Genomic DNA, 14,238 nt, shown 5'->3' on the forward strand with positions numbered 1-14,238 from the left:
CAACCAACCGAAAATCAGAATTGGAACTGTGGTTCAAAGTAGTAGAGTGGTAGCCTTGAGAGAAAAATCTCAGGGACATCATCCAGGTTCTTAGTTTAAGAAGTACAATCTACCCAAATAAAATCTATTTAATTTACACCTGTGTAATTAAAGTATTTCCATCACCCAAATGCACAACCATGTTCATTTGCAAGGTAACTCTGTTTTGTCTGAAGTACCATAAAATATTTTCACTTAAGTTGAAAGCATTGAACCATGGGTTCATTCTATCACTCTAATGCACTTTTCCACTCAAATCTTACAATTATTCCAATTATTTAAAATCATAGCTTTTTACTTTAATACCCAAATATTAGAGTTTGAATTGAGTGTCTTGTGCCCCCTAAATGGGTGTTTTTACCACTTTGTCATGTCCCCAGTCCTAAATTATCCTGATTATTTTTCAGATCCTTGTGTATGACCTTGGGCTCAGTCCACGTTATGTTATACTTCCTGGAATTTAGAATAACAGGTGCATGGTATTGTGTACAGATCTTTCTGTACACTCTGGGCTTTAACCTCTATCCTCACAAGAGTAGACTCCCATGTAGTCAGGATTTTCATAAGTTTGTCATAGCTGATTTTTTTTTAAGTCTTTGCATTTCCTGCAGGTTCTTGACTACTGAATTAATTTGTTTTCTTGGGTTGTTTTGTTTCATTTGAATGTATGTGTTGAGTTGTTCCTCACTTTTCCTTTTATTCCTTTCAATCAAGTTCTTACCTAAAGTGCTGAGAAACCAATTCTTCTTTTTCATGATAGTCAAGGTGTACATGATTTATTCCAAAGCAATTTCAGTAATATTTAAACATCTTCATATCTATGGATGGTACATAAATGATAAGTGCTGCGACGGGTCTTTTTATTTCCACAGCAGTCTTTGTCATGCACAGACAGATCATGAAATATATGAAGGTAATAAAACTACAGATGCAAGCAAAGAGAAGAAAAAACTATTATTAATTTTTTGACAGAGGCTTGAGTTCTAGTGAAAGAAATACTTTGCTTGATGCAAGATTTCACAAAATTGTATTGCTAGGAGGAAGCTAAACAATCATCTAATTCTACAGAATTGAGGGAGAAGAATCAAACTCCTGAATAGTTTACATATGGGTCAAATAAAAGCATGCTTCTAAAAAGAGAGTTGACTTTAGAGAAACATGATGAGTTCTATGTAAATAGGTGCTTAGTTGATTTTGTTAATTTGTAAACTAATACAGGGAAATAGGGTACAGCATGGTAAAAAATGAACTTTGCATTGAAATACTCATGTGTGTGTGTGTGTGTGTGTACATGCACGTGTATACACGCACGTGCATGTGCAAGTGCTCATTTATTCATTCATCATCCCTAAGCTTCTGTGTCCAAGGATAGTGGTTTACCACTTGAGCCATTGTTCCACTTCTGGCTTTTTGGAGATAATCGCATGTATTTTCATGATTGGACTGGCTTTGAATAGTGGTCTTCATATCTCGGCCTCCAGAGTAGCTAGCTAATCTTACTCAGCCTCCAAGTAGCTAGTTAAAATTGGGCCTGTCCTCTATACTTCACTGCTCTTTTATTCTTGTCCTGAGGTGTTTACATGCCTAAGTCATATATATGTCTAGTTGCTTTAAGAAATACTCTGACTGCTTGGCACCAGGGGCTCCCATCTGAACTCAACTACTGAGGAAGCTTGAGAACACAACCCAGGCCAAAAGTTTAGTGGACTTCCTTCTCAATCTATAGCTGGGTGCATTGGATCATTTCCACCATCCTGCACTATCTACAGGTTAAGATTTGAAGGACTGCCGAATCCAGGACAGCCAAGTTAGGAAGCTAGACAATTTGGTGTGCAACTCTTATGCCATTGATAATGAGAAGTCTAAAAAGTCAGATCAGGTGCATGTTCTTTTGAAAGGGAACCCCTATCCTAAAATTAACCATTGATATGACACCAGTCTAACAAAAACAATACCCAAGTTGAACACAATTTCCCACAACCAAAATAAGCATATACTTTAACATGCAAAAACTTAGTACAATCTTCTCTTTGCTCTAAAATCAGCTTCATCTAATTATCATATGATGTGACAGAATAGTTTCTTCATTAAACTGATTATATATTTTTAAAAAAACCTAGAAAATTCTTTCTCACATATTAAATGCAAACTAATGGCAAATTGCCTAAGTTCTTACCTATTTGACTACCACTATAAATTCATCTTATGATTATTATTAATGGTAATATATTCAGATTTATTAATTTACTGTGTAACAGTTATTAAACTTTTGGGTTCTCTGCTGAAGTTGAAGTATTTAAATAGTATCATCAAATTATATTACTTGGGTACTTAGGGCAGTTTTTTTAAATGTTTTAAACCAATGGTTTCTAGTAATTCTGGTTTTTTTTTGGGGGGGGGGGTCCAGTCGTGGGACCTGAATTCTGGGCCTGGGCGCTGTTCCTCAAGGCTAGTTCAAGGTTAGCACTCAACCACTTGATCCACAGCGCCACTTCCAGCTTTTTTTTTTCTGTTTATGTGATGCTGAGGAATTGAACCCAGGGCCTCAAATATGCAAAGCAAGAGTTCTACCACTGAGCCACCTTCCTAGCTCTCTATGAATTCTTAATTGGTATATTATTTAGTTTATTTTTAATTTCAATTTAATTTTATTGTAAAGGTAATGTACAGAGGGGATTATTTAGTTAGCTAAATAAAGTAATGAGTACATTTATTATGGAAGGAACATTGTTAACTCTTCCATTGATTTTTTTGCACACTCAAAAAAAAACTACTGATGCTTTTCCTGTCGCTATTGACCAATGGGTACTTTTCTTTCTTCATGCATTTTTTATTATGAAATTGATATACAGAGGGCTTACAGTTATTTAAATCAACAAAAGAATACACTTCATTTTATTTTCTAAATTTCAAATTTTGAACTTAATTATTTTCTTTTGTTTCTTTAGGGTAATTCTTTTTTCAGAGTTGTAGGATTAGTTAATTTAGTTTTGCATAATTTTAACACATGTAAATTATTCAGAGATATATTTTTGCTTTCAAAATAGTTAACATGTGACTATTTAAAAATTATTTTCTTAAATTTTATATGGTTGATGAATTTAAATAAATTTATTTTCTTATAGTTCTAAACATATTTGTCCAGGTAATGAATACTGTATTTTCAAGAAGCACATACTTTATTAAAAAAGGCTGCATTACATGGTCACTTTTTGAAAATATTTATACTTGAATTAAAAAAAACTGAGCTGGGCATAGTGATTTGTGGTTTCTACTTTCTAACTATGGTGGGAAGTGTAAATAGGGTTTGTAATTCGGGAGAGACTGGGAAACTATGAGAACTTATCATAAAATTTCCAGAGTGAAATGATTAGAGATATAACCATGCCTAGCAAGATATAGAGCACCTGGTTATTATATTCTAAATCTTGAGTTAAAACACCAGTAACATCAATCTTTTGCCAAAATAAAAGGATACATGTTTCAAAATGTTTATTATTTAAAACTTGTTTGCAAATTTCTCATGTCTTTTATTTCTTAATTTTCAATTTACTTAATCTATAAGAATCCAAGTATTTTGTGACTGTTTTATTTCTACTAAACTTTTAAATAGTATGAGCAATATTATAATTTCATATATTAAAATACTTTTACTGTTTTTGATAATTTGCTCTGTTTAATATGATAATAAAAATATTCCAAGTGTGTGTTTGTGGTGTGTGTGTGTGTGTGTGTGTGTGTGTGTGTGTGTGTGCTTATGTGGGTTTTGTGTGTGTGTGCTTTGTGTGTACTTTGTAATGCTTGGGAGATCACACAATTGCTTTACATATGTTAGGCCAATGTTTTATCACTGAACTATACTGTCTAGTTATAATACAAATAGTCTTTTAAGTTATGACTTCTTAAAAGTTTCATTCCTACTATCCTTTTTCAAAATTATATATGATAAAATGTGATCCATCTTCTATCCACATTAGCAATTGTTAGTTTTATTCTTTCTCTTATTTCTTTGGAAATGAATTATATTCCTATTACAACTTTTTTACATTGTAACATCTCTATACAATGCTTTGTTTTCTATTTTATTTTTTCCATGTTATCTGACTTTCAGTCCAATGAAGAAGGTAACAGATTTTCAAAAATAAATTCTTAGATTTATGGTCCATAGATTTTGAAAAGGATGCTATGAGATTTTATGAAATAAAAACAGAATCTTAAATGTTTGTATTGGCACTATTGCCTCTCTAGATTTAAAGAATAATCTTAGACTACTACCTCAATCCTTTGTTTGTGTGTATGTATGTTGGTCATTGGGTTTGAACTCTGGGCTTGGGCGTTGTCCATGTGCTCTTCAGCTCAAGGTGAGCACTCTACCGCTTGAGCAACGGCAAAACTTCCGGTTTTCTAGTGGTTTATTGGAGATAAGAGCCTCATGGACTTTCCTACCCGGGATAGCTTTAAACCACCATCCTCAGATCTCACCCTCCTGAGTAGCTAGGATTACAGGCGTGAGCCACCGGCACCTGGCCTACCTCAAACCTTATAAAGAATGATTATCAAACTAAATGTGAGATGTAAAAACCGATAAAACATAAATGTAAAAATTCATGACATCGGATTAGTAAAGGTTTCTAAAAATTTGGCATGGAAAACATTAGTGGCTAAAGAAAAACAAGAACTGGATTATATCAAGTGATAACCTTTCATAATTCAAAGGACACTATAACAGGAACAAAACCATATCCAACAGATAGAGGGCATATATTTGTTAATGCTACAATGATTCTGAAACTTAAGTATTTTTTGGGAGGGATCCGGTTGTGGGGCCTGAACTCTGGGCCTGGGTGCTGTCCTTCAGCTCTTTAGCTCAAGGCTAGCGCCCTACCACTTGAGCCACAAAGCAACTTCTGGATTTTTTTTTGCTTATGTGGTGGTAAGGAATCGAACCCAGGGCCTCAGGCATGCGAGGCATCGCTCTACCCCTGAGCCACCTTCCCAGCCCCTAAAACATAAGTATTTTTATATCTTCTAATTCTATAAAATTTTTTTCCTGAATAGTATATTTCATTAAATAACATGCAAATTAATAGTCAATAGGAGGAGCATATGAAATAAGCTCCTTTTTAGTGTCTAAGAAATAATAAAAACTCACTAATAAGTCCATAATATAAAAAGAGGACGCAAAATATAGTAATGCATTTGTGGAGAAATTGATATACTTCTAATAGTGATCGATTTGTATAATACTGCAATCATTTTAGCAAATAAGATTTCAAGTCTTCAAAAGGTGAAAGAGAATTTTATAGGATCCAGGCATTACACTTCTATGAATGTATTAAACAGAAGTAAAAACTTTTTTTGGATAGAGATTGTAGTTAATTGACAGTGAACTTGAATAGTATGTGTGAGACCCTGGAAATGATCCCCAAAAACAAATTTTGAAAAGACACACTATAGAGGCTGTATGATGGGCAAATTCCTGTAACTGAATTTTATATCTATTTTTAATGTCTGTTCTAAAATTTACAGCATTTCTATTTGAAGGAATGCAAGTTTGTGAAAATCGGGCTTTGAAAACTTATGAAGGCACAATTCACTTCCAAAGCATTAAAATGTATACAATAAAAGGAGATAATATATTGTAAGTGAATTGCATGTCAGGAAAAAAAAAACTATTGTTAAAACTTCTTCACACAAAATGCAGAATAGATAAAAAGATGTTTTTGGCGTTGGCTAAAAACTCTTTGTAAACTATTGCATTTAAAGCAAAGATGTGATTTCTGTTTATTTTGAGGGTATTTTGTCCGTTTGGGTTTATACAGAGATAACTCAATCCAAAAGTATAACTGGAATACCTAGGAATTATGCATCAATTCTAATAATTTTTTATTATTTTTATTGTGAAAATACTGTACAGATGGGTTACAATTACATGGGCAAGATAATGAGTACATTTCTTATCAAGCATTGTAGCCTCCCCCTTTGTTTCCCCTTCCCATCCCTTCCCATCCTCCCCTGTCCCCCACCCAATACTCCCCGCTACCCCCGCTAAAGTTGCAAAGTTCACTTTTCGATATAACGACTTGTACATCTCATTATTGCAATGGGTCCACCTGTATCCCTAATGTTTTCCCATGGCTTCCCTTATTTGCAATATCTAGTATATGTCTGAGTCAAGCAGAAAAGGTCAGATAAGGTGATGTTAGGGAAATGAACCCTGAGATATGTATTCAAATGTTTTCTTTCATGCGATTGTTTCTAACACATTTATGATTATTTCATTGTTGCTTTGTATTTCCCTCCCCCACAGTATAACCCCTGCTTTCACTGTATTTGATGTTGGTATAATTTGTGGAGGGGAAGGGGTAAAACTTCTCAGTAAATGAGAAACTTTTCTGGAAGAAACTTTTAGCAAATGACAGAAGACACAAATCTATGCATCTGCATTTTATGAAAGTCATATGTTACATGCTCAATCCAATTGCTTATCTCTAGTTTTCTAAGAAAAACGTATTCTCAAGATAAGAGCCAAAAGCAGTGAAAAGAACAAAATACACAATCATCTTGATTTATTTGTGAAAGTAACAAATGAAATAAAATAATTCCACTTAAGGGACTCTAATATTAGCGTATGTGAAGATGTTCCTAAATGCCAATATCCATTAAATTTTTGGAATTTTGATTTCTACTAACATAGGAAAACTAGAACAAGAAAACAAATATAGACTTAGAGTGAACCAGCCTTGAAATAATTTTCTTAATTGTTTTGAAATTACAAAAGAATTGATACTCCTTTGCTTTGGAAATCATTTAAAAATATTTATCACTTATGATAATTCAAATACTAAGCAAGAGTAATTTTATATAATCATTATAAATAACATTTTATTACTATTGTAAAATAGAATAAAAAAACCATTCCCAATATATGATGTACCTATCATTATTCTTAACTTCTAATCATTACCTAAATATCTTAAACAATCTAAACAGTCATGTCTTTAACATAGCCTTAAGTATTCTATACTTTTTTACTTAACATTTTCCAGGGGTATGTATTCATGTTTCTAAGAAATGTTCACAGCAGTTAAAAGATGCTTTTGTGAAATTAATGTGATACATTTTTTGTTGTGGGTGTTGTTTTTAGTGGTTAATTGGAGATAAGAATCTAACAAGTACTTTTCTGTCTGGGCTAGTTTCTAAAACAATTCTAAGATCTCAGCACCCAGAATAGCTCTTATTATAAGGGTGAGTTATCGGCACTTTGTTTCATGAAGTATTTTTTAAAATTTTAATTATATGTTAAGTTACTTGTTTCACTATGATGTATATCATTCTACACATGAATTTAGGTATACTTATATATTTCTGAGGACAAATAATCTCTAAAAATATACTATTCTACACATAACATTTATATATAGAGAGAGAAGACATATATATATAGAGAGAGAGAGAGAAGACAGACTCGGTCTAAAAATTTTATGCTACTATTTTTGAACTTTTTCATTTCAAAGATATACAGTCTATTTTTCTAAAAGTTTCCTAGAATAAAATAACTAATATTTCAATAGAAAGTAGAGTTTATTACTTTCAAGTGAATTTTAGATATACACATATTATTGTAGTAACATTTACAGTATATTACTTGAAAAGATTCTGCCCAAACTCTTAAATATTTGATTGTAGTTAGGGGGAGAGAGGAAGTTAATTCATAGTGATTAGGAATTTGCAATGCTTCAAAAAATCTATGCCATAATTTGTTATAAACACATAGTCAAACTATCTGATATGTTTTAGGTTTTTTTTTTATTTGTTCAAAATTTCAATATGGATTCATGCACAGTGGTAACATTAAAATTATTAATCAAAAGACAAATAATAAAATCATAGACACACATCCGACATTCAATAATTAGCACTTATGTTGCTAATAATAATTTTGATGGGGAGGATGATGACCACAGTGTAGCCTGATAATGACGATGTTGTGATTGAAAAGGAAAAAAATACGTAGATAACTTTGAAGCTGGATTTCCCACATTGAATGCATAGTTATAAACAGCGTTATATTACATACAATAAGAATAACAGGAGGAGGGCTGGGAAGGTGGCTCAGTGGCAGAGTGCTGGCCTTGTCTACATGAGGCTCTGGGTTTGATTTCTCAGCACCACATAAGCAGAAAAAGCGGGAAGTGGCACTGTGGCTCAAGTGGTAGAGAGCATTGAGCTGAAGAGCTGAGGGACAATGCCAGGCCAAGAGTCCAGGCCCCCCGACGAACCAAACAATACAAAACAAAACAAAACAGAATAACAAGAGGAGAGTTTGAATATCAAGAAATACAATCACGTAAACAGGTACAGACAGTAAAAACCCTAATGTTATTCCGGCAGTCTTTCTAATGTATACTCACTGTTCTTGGTGGTATTATTTTCTTGTAAATAAAATCGTTTATTTCCACATTTTGATGGACTAAGATGTAGGTTTCAACTTAGTGTGATTAGTTCAGATAACATTCTCATATAGATACCATTCAATAAAAGGACACAAGCTGCAGAGCCAGGAGTTAAAATTTATTTTTATTTCTGTATGAAACTATTTCTGACTTTATACCAACAAACTGAATTTGACTCTTCCCTTATTTGTAAGCTAAGTTAGAAAATGTAAGGACTGTTTACTTTCTTTTTCTTTGCTCTAGAAGTCAACAAATATATTCTTCAATATTTCTGGTAGATTACATCCATTAAATGTAAGACCAACATTCAATGTTGTGAGTAAATAATGGTGGTACTCGAATTTTTGTCTGAGTTCTTCACTCTGTGTGCTTACAAGGAGAGTCATTGGGTGAAGGAGAGGACCAATATGAAAAGACTATGGGGAGAAATGCATACTTAGTAAATAGTTGTTTTAGGACTGAGTGAGTGGTGATGAGTATTTGCAATAGGCTGGTGTGTCATTGTCATAAAAAGGAGTACATAGAAATTACATTAGTGACAGAAACTGAGAAAATCTTGATCATTCATCTTATCTAATGGATGGAGGTAGGGTAAGAGGAAATCTAAAGTTTTTGCACATCTCTGTCTCCTAACTGTGTTAGTTACATTCTTGGTGATAAGGATGGATATAGATGGATTTATCTTGGTGATAAAGATGGATTTAGAGGAAAAAAACTCTCTGATAGTTCTAATATTTATGTTAAACAGATGCAAAGATAGGTCTGTTTGGACATCATCAAAATATTCATGACCATGAATATGAAAAGTAATAAAATCAGGGACATTATTAAAGGGAAGAGGAAAAGGAAAGTTCTGACGAAAGTGTGAACAAATGTGAGTACCAGTGTGGACAAGATTGGAGGAATGTGATAAATAAGGAAACAAAAAAGGAATAAACACAGAGTTACAGAAGAAAAGGAAGGAAAGAATTTTCAGGAAGATATTGAATGAAATCTACTATTTGGATTTGAAAAGTAAAAGGACATAGACAAGTTCAATAAGAACAGTGTTTTGGTGAAAGTCATATTGATAAAATGTTGAGATGTGAATGTGAGGACAAAATTCTGGATCGATTAATTCAACAGATCCTGTTGATTCTAAATGTTTGGAACAAATACTTAATCCTGACCTTAGAAAGATTATACAGATATAACTGTCATGAACTTTTATTACTGGTATTCTGTGAATATTTTTGAAAACTTTATTTAGCTAGGAGATTATAGATTGAACTACAGCACAAAAAAGCCTAATTTGTCCTACAGTTCCAATTAGTGACCCATCTATCCATATCAGTTTGGGATTTTATTGAAATATATTTAGATATGTTTGGATATCTTATCAGCCTACTCATTATAAATGTAGGACAAGTAACACCAAGTATTAGGTTGAACATACAGCTTTACTGATGTGACTGAAGACTCCTGTAATTGATTCCTCTTTAGAATAGAAAATGCCTCAATAGCAATTGACACATCATAACTGCCATATACACTATTGAAATCTAATTCTTGTTAGGTATATCTCCATACTGAAATAATCCTGTCAACCAACCTGACACAAATTCTTTTTGTGTGTGTGTGTGTGTATTTCTTATCTTTTTTATATTATAATAAAGGGAAAAATATCACTTACCATATAAATTATAATGAAAACTGGATCATAAATCCTTAGCTTAAGATTGACACTGGAAAACATATGAAAACTCAACTGGCATGAAATATACATGCTTCCAAATACATATGTGTGTTAAGATGAGGGAGTACATAAAATACACAAATTAATATTAAGAGAACACTCATTTAGGTAAAAAGAATGCCCACTAAATCTAACTTCAAGACTTAATTTTTTGTAGGTAAAGAGATTTATGAATAAATAAGCCATCTAAATTCTAACAGTGAACAAAGCTTTCTAATTTTCAGATCTTTTGATATTCACTTTAAACTTTCTGACACAAATTCTTATATGTAGGAAAATGTTCTTATAAACTTCAAGCTTTTATTGAATGGAAAAATTCAGACATTACTCTCACCACTACGATTAAATGCCTAAAAAGATAAGACATTTTGCTTTAATGCCTTTCTTTCACTTTCTCATACACATTGTCAAGTAGTGAAGGATTCTGATTTAACAATAATACAATCGTGACTTGTATTAACACAACATCTAGGATCTAATGTTAACTTGGACACTTACTAATTAGCTCCAAATTTTGTGGATATTTATATTTCTCCTGGGTAAACTAATGAACTCCAGGAAAATGTCCTTAAGGAGCCTTTCAATTCTAATATCACTGTCTCAAAATGCTTTAATTTCTACATCCTTTAATGTGGGCATAGGGTTATATTGTGGAGCTTTTTAATGTGGGCATAGGGTTATATTGTGGAGCTTAACATGGACAAAATACCTTCATACATAGACTGGGCGTGTACAAACAAGAAGTAGTAGTTGGACAATGTTCTTAGCAGTTTGTACAGATAAAATGGAAATAGAGCAACTATGAACTCAAAAGGAATGTGCAAAGAAGACAAAGGCACAAAGTAGAATGTGCCAAGAAAAGCTAAAGTATAATTTCAAATAAGGTGCTCAGGTGTGAGGGTGTGTTCAAAGTACAGGTTCAGACAATGTAGATGGATATCTTGGGCGGAAAACTGCTTTAAACTGTTCTGGGATAATTGTACAAGTAGAAGCCCCTAATTCTGACTCTAATCAGCCACAACATCATCAACTCACCAAGTTCAAAGTGAGAAAAAGAGGGCTGATCACAGTTAGTGTTGAAACAATGGCAATCACATAACTTTTCTTATAAGTGTTCATTTATTTTGGAGCATTTAAGTAGGGAAAAGCCAAGTAAATATTTTGCATGTACCTAAATTAAGTGGGACGTATTATATTGGTCTCTCTTTAACTAATTATAGTTATATATATAACAGTTATAGATTATGACTTTTTTACTCTAACTTGGGACGATGACCTGCTGTCAGTTATTTTCTTCTCTTACCCTTTTTTTGTCCTTCCACTTACATAATTATTATTTAAAGAGACATAATTGAGCTTGCATGTCTAAATTCTTCCAAATTACCTGAACTACTTCATACTTCTGGCAGCCTCCTATATCTTTCTCAAGGGAAACATTTTGAAATTACCATTTTTATCCTACATGATATTGGATATCTTCCTGGCTGATTCCTGCAAGATATATATTAGACTCATCCTATATCTCAACATTTGTACCACCATAAAATACTATCTTACTTAGAAATCATGATATTAGTATATCTGGTGAGGCAGCATCTGTCATTTTTGAATGGCCTTAAGTGATACTTACATGCAATCATGTTTTAAACCAATATGCCACTCAGTAGATGAATGAATTGACAAAATGTGGTTTATATATGTACGGAGTAATTCTATGCTTCCTATTCATAAGGAAATGGAAAAACTTGGAAAAATCCTACTAAAAAAATAAGCAAGACACAAAGAACCAAATTTCATAGTTTCCCTCATTTGTAATAACTAGGAAATATGTAAGATAGTCTTAGCAGATGAGCAGAATGAATCAATATCTATGTATAAATGACCATATAAAATGATGCTGAGCAAAATAAACTCCTATATATGGAAAGAGAGGTCTTTCTTTGTGGATGTTGTTTTTAATGTACTATGTGATTCTTTTTTTCCTTTATGTTATCCCATATGGTTTGTCCATTGTTGTACTTGGATTCAGTATCCTGTGTATGGTATATACATTTATCTTCATTTGGCAAGGGAAGCAGAACAATAAAATGGCGAGACAAAGGACAAAAGGCAAACCAATGCAATAGCAATAGTCACAGGACAATATGTTGAAAATTTACAATGCAACTTGTGAGTGGTATTGGGGTGAAGGAAAAGTGTGAGCAAAATGAGGGAGGGGATAAAAATTTTGATATGTTATGTATTCAATACCTTACAATTACTGCAACCCCTTCTATATATCACCTTGACAATAAAATTAAGTTAAAAAATGAGCTACATAAAATATAATTTCACTGTATTAGTATAGTAAATATTAATCTATGTGTATTACCTTTAAAAAATGAACATTTTGGTTGCTAATTTGAATTACCTCTTTCTTTATCAGACATCAACTGGAATGTTATCAAACTATACAATATTTTCAGAATATACTTGCCATTATTTTGAAAAAAATATTATTTTAGTGTTGTCTCATACTAAAACAGAAAACAGTTCAATTCTATGGAAATTCCTAACTTTGAAAACTTACTAATTGTTAAGAGGAGAGAATGTATCTGTTCCTCAAAATTCCTATAACTACTAACTACTCATTTTCCAATTCTGAACATCCCATACCAGAGACATTCAAAAGAGTACCTGTTTTTATTTTATTTAATTCTTCAGTAGATGCAGTTTTGAATGAGGCATTACATACTTAAAAGTCAACAGAAAAAATAGACACGTTCTTGTAGAGGATAATACTATGAAGTAACTATAATAATTAATTCCTTTTTTTTTTGTTTGGTAAGTCGTGGGGCTTGAACTCTGGGCTTGGGCACTGTCCCTGCGCTCTGCAGCTCAAGATGAGCACTCTACCACTTGAGCCACAGCGCCACTTCCAATAAAAATTCCGTAAGAGTAAACATTTGTTCATCAGAGTAAGCTATTATATCTATGACAATCAATCCCAAGATTTTATGCCGTAAAGTCATCCTAGCCCAACAGTTTCCAAATTGTAAGGTGCACGTTAAAATTCCCTAAATTCACATCATGACTAGTTTATCACTATTGTGAAAAAAATACTACAGTTCTGCTAATGTGATGCCCTTCCTCTTGTGGAAAGAATACTACACTTAACTTTGCTACATCATTTTCCCCGCAATGGTATTCTTGAGATCAGAACACTTGCAAATAGTATTTATTTTTAATTTAATTTTATTTTTTATTTTACTATATATATTATCTATCATAGATATTCAGGAGATATGTATATCTTAATATTAAGATTTGAAGATTATGGTTGAAAGCCCACCCAGTCAGGAAAGTTCCTTGGATTCTTATCTCCAATAAACTCATAAGGAAAAGTCAGACTCAAGTGGCATTGATGTTCTAGTGGTAGAGCAGTAGCCTTAAGGAAATACAGGCTCAGGGACAGTGCCCAAGCCCAGAGGTTAAGCCCTAGGACAAACAAAACAACAAAAACAAAATTAAAAATCCTCAAACCTAGCATTTTTCTCATTGTATACAGAGGTACATAATTAAGGAAATTACTTCCTGTGTTATGTAAAGGTAGAAAAAAAAAAGATGTCACACAATTACTCTCTTCATACCATGTTACACCAAAGTCTCAAAAGATTGCGCTTTTTCTATATTTATAAATTAATATCATCAATTTGTTGACAATTTGTCTAGATTATTCACATTATCATTTTACTCATGAGCTGTTGAAATTATCTATTAACTAAGTTCTTATTGTACCTCACCTGAAAGACTATTCTAGTCAATTAGAATGCCAGAATCATTTGTGAAATTATAAATTAAATCTTTTATTTGAAAAGCATTTTGTAGTATCCTATAGAATATTAAATTACAAACAAAAATGATCTATTTTGAATCTAAATTCTAATTTAGGCAAGTCTACAAATTCCTATATTAAATGAACTTTCCTATTTTTCCAGGCTTAAACTTTTGTAATTCTTCATCATTTCT

Source organism: Dipodomys spectabilis, unplaced genomic scaffold (genome assembly GCF_019054845.1).
Source record: "Dipodomys spectabilis isolate Male_0828 unplaced genomic scaffold, ASM1905484v1 ptg000269l, whole genome shotgun sequence".
NCBI classification, from domain to species: Eukaryota; Metazoa; Chordata; class Mammalia; order Rodentia; family Heteromyidae; genus Dipodomys; species Dipodomys spectabilis.